This window comes from Lonchura striata, chromosome Z (assembly GCF_046129695.1).
Source record: "Lonchura striata isolate bLonStr1 chromosome Z, bLonStr1.mat, whole genome shotgun sequence".
NCBI lineage: Eukaryota > Metazoa > Chordata > Aves > Passeriformes > Estrildidae > Lonchura > Lonchura striata.
The window spans coordinates 695,285-699,541 of NC_134642.1; positions in this window are offsets into that span (position 1 = coordinate 695,285).

Below are 4,257 nucleotides of genomic sequence, written 5' to 3' on the forward strand. Positions count from 1 at the left end.
GGAAATTAATAGGGCACATTTCCAATTAGAGAAATTAATAGGAAATCAATAGGGCACATTTCCAAAAAAAGAATATAATTGGAAATCAATAAGGGCACATTTGTGAGTAAAAAATTATTAGTAAGACAATAGGGCACATTTCCAATCAAAGAAATGAATTGGAGATCAATAGGGCACATTTTCAATAAAGGAAATGAATAGGGCTCATTTCCAATAAAAAAAATTAATAGGAAATCAATAGGGGCCATTTAGAATATAAGAAATTAATAGGAAATCAATAGGGCACATATCCATGAAAAAAAATTAATAGGAAATCAATAGGGCACATTTTTGACTAAGAAATTGATAGGAAATCTATAGGGCACATTTTCAATAAAAGAAATTAATTGGAAATCAATAGGCAAAAATTCGGACAGGGAAATTAATAGGAAATCAATAGGGCACATTGCCAATAATAGAAATTAAAAGGAAATCAATAGGGCATATTTCCAATCAAAGAAATTGATAGTAAATCAATAGGCCAGATTTCTGACTAAGAAATTAAAAGGAAATCAATAGGGCACCTTGCCAATCAAAGAAATTAATAAGAAATCAATAGGGCACATTTCTGACTAAGAAATTAATTGGAAATAAATAGGGCTCATTTCCAATCAAATAAATTGATAGGAAATCAATAGGCCACAATTCTGAGTAAGAAATTAATAGGACATCAATAGGGCACATTTCCAATAGAAGAAATTAATAGGAAATCAATAGGCCACAATTCTGATTAAGAAATTAATACGAAATCAATAGGGCTCATTTCCAATAAAACAAAATGATAGGAAATCAATAGGCCCCAATTCGGGCAGAGAAATTAATAGAAAATCAATAGGACACATTGCCAATAATAGAAATGAATAGGAAAACAATAGGGCACATTTCCAATAGAAGAAATTAATAGGAAAACAATAGGGCACATTTCCAATCCAAAAAATTAATAAGAAATCAATAGGGCACATTTCTGACTAAGAAATTAATTGGAAATAAGTAGGGCTCATTACCAATGAAATAAATTGATAGGAAATCAATAGGGTACATTTTTGACTAAGAAATTAATTGGAAATAAATAGGGCTCATTTCCAATCAAATAAATTGATAGGAAATCAATAGGCCACAATTCTGAGTAAGAATTTAATAGGACATCAATAGGGCACATTTCCAATAGAAGAAATTAATAGGAAATCAATAGGCCACAATTCTGATTAAGAAATTAATACGAAATCAATAGGGCTCATTTCCAATAAAACAAAATGATAGGAAATCAATAGGCCCCAATTCGGGCAGAGAAATTAATAGAAAATCAATAGGACACATTGCCAATAATAGAAATGAATAGGAAAACAATAGGGCACATTTCCAATAGAAGAAATTAATAGGAAAACAATAGGGCACATTTCCAATCCAAAAAATTAATAAGAAATCAATAGGGCACATTTCTGACTAAGAAATTAATTGGAAATAAGTAGGGCTCATTACCAATGAAATAAATTGATAGGAAATCAATAGGGTACATTTTTGACTAAGAAATTAATTGGAAATAAATAGGGCTCATTTCCAATCAAATAAATTGATAGGAAATCAATAGGCCACAATTCTGAGTAAGAAATTGGTAGTAAATCAATAGGGAACATATCCAATAAAAGAAATTAATAGGAAATCAATAGGGCTCATTTCCAATAAAATTAATTGATAGGAAATCAATAAGCCCCAATTCGGACAGAGAAATTAATAGGAAATGAATAGGGCACATTGTCAATAATAGAAATTAATAGGAAATCAATAGGGCATATTTCCAATAGAAGAAATTAATAATAAAACAATCGGGCACATTTCCAATCCAAAAAATTAATAAGAAATCAACAGGGCACATTTCTGATGAATAAATCAATTGGAAATCAATAGGGGTCAATTCCAATCAAAAAAATTAATAGGAAATCAATAGGGCACATTTCCAATAGAAGAAATTAATAGGAAATCAATAGGGCACATTTCCAATAAAGGAAATGAATTGAAAATCAAGAAGGCACAATTTTGACTAAGAAATTAATAGGAAATCAATCGGGCACTTTTCCAATAATAGAAATTAATAGGAGATCAATAGGGCACAATTTGACTAAGAAATTAATTGGAAATCAATAGTGCACTTTGCCAATAACAGAAAGTGATAGGAAATCAATAGGGTATATTTCCATTCAAAGAAATTGATAGGAAATCAAGAGGCCACAATTCTAATTAAGAAATTAATAGGAAATCAATAGGGCACATTTCCAATAATAGAAATGAATAGGAAAACAATAGGGCACATTTCCAATAGAAGAAATTAATAGGAAATCAATAGGCCACAATTCTGATTAAGAAATTAATACGAAATCAATAGGGCTCATTTCCAATAATAGAAATTAATAGGAGATCAATAGGGCACAATTTGACTAAGAAATTAATTGGAAATTAATAGGGCACATTTCCAATTAGAGAAATTAATAGGAAATCAATTGGGCACATTTCCAAAAAAAGAATATAATTGGAAATCAATAAGGGCACATTTGTGAGTAAAAAATTATTAGTAAGACAATAGGGCACATTTCCAATCAAAGAAATGAATTGGAGATCAATAGGGGACATTTTCAATAAAGGAAATGAATAGGGCTCATTTCCAATAAAAAAAATTAATAGGAAATCAATAGGGCCCATTTAGAATATAAGAAATTAATAGGAAATCAATAGGGCACATATCCATGAAAAAAAATTAATAGGAAATCAATAGGGCACATTTTTGACGGAGAAATTAATTGGAAATCAATAGGGCACATTTTTGACTAAGAAATTGATAGGAAATCTATAGGGCACATTTTCAATAAAAGAAATTAATTGGAAATCAATAGGCAAAAATTCGGACAGAGAAATTAATAGGAAATCAATAGGGCACATTGCCAATAATAGAAATTAAAAGGAAATCAATAGGGCATATTTCCAATCAAAGAAATTGATAGTAAATCAATAGGCCAGATTTCTGACTAAGAAATTAAAAGGAAATCAATAGGGCACCTTGCCAATCAAAGAAATTAATAAGAAATCAATAGGGCACATTTCTGACTAAGAAATTAATTGGAAATAAATAGGGCTCATTTCCAATCAAATAAATTGATAGGAAATCAATAGGCCACAATTCTGAGTAAGAATTTAATAGGACATCAATAGGGCACATTTCCAATAGAAGAAATTAATAGGAAATCAATAGGCCACAATTCTGATTAAGAAATTAATACGAAATCAATAGGGCTCATTTCCAATAAAACAAAATGATAGGAAATCAATAGGCCCCAATTCGGGCAGAGAAATTAATAGAAAATCAATAGGACACATTGCCAATAATAGAAATGAATAGGAAAACAATAGGGCACATTTCCAATAGAAGAAATTAATAGGAAAACAATAGGGCACATTTCCAATCCAAAAAATTAATAAGAAATCAATAGGGCACATTTCTGACTAAGAAATTAATTGGAAATAAGTAGGGCTCATTACCAATGAAATAAATTGATAGGAAATCAATAGGGTACATTTTTGACTAAGAAATTAATTGGAAATAAATAGGGCTCATTTCCAATCAAATAAATTGATAGGAAATCAATAGGCCACAATTCTGAGTAAGAAATTGGTAGTAAATCAATAGGGAACATATCCAATAAAAGAAATTAATAGGAAATCAATAGGGCTCATTTCCAATAAAATTAATTGATAGGAAATCAATAAGCCCCAATTCGGACAGAGAAATTAATAGGAAATGAATAGGGCACATTGTCAATAATAGAAATTAATAGGAAATCAATAGGGCATATTTCCAATAGAAGAAATTAATAATAAAACAATAGGGCACATTTCCAATCCAAAAAATTAATAAGAAATCAACAGGGCACATTTCTGATGAATAAATCAATTGGAAATCAATAGGGGTCAATTCCAATCAAAAAAATTAATAGGAAATCAATAGGGCACATTTCCAATAGAAGAAATTAATAGGAAATCAATAGGGCACATTTCCAATAAAGGAAATGAATTGAAAATCAAGAAGGCACAATTTTGACTAAGAAATTAATAGGAAATCAATCGGGCACATTTCCAATAATAGAAATTAATAGGAGATCAATAGGGCACAATTTGACTAAGAAATTAATTGGAAATCAATAGTGCACTTTGCCAATAACAGAAAGTGAT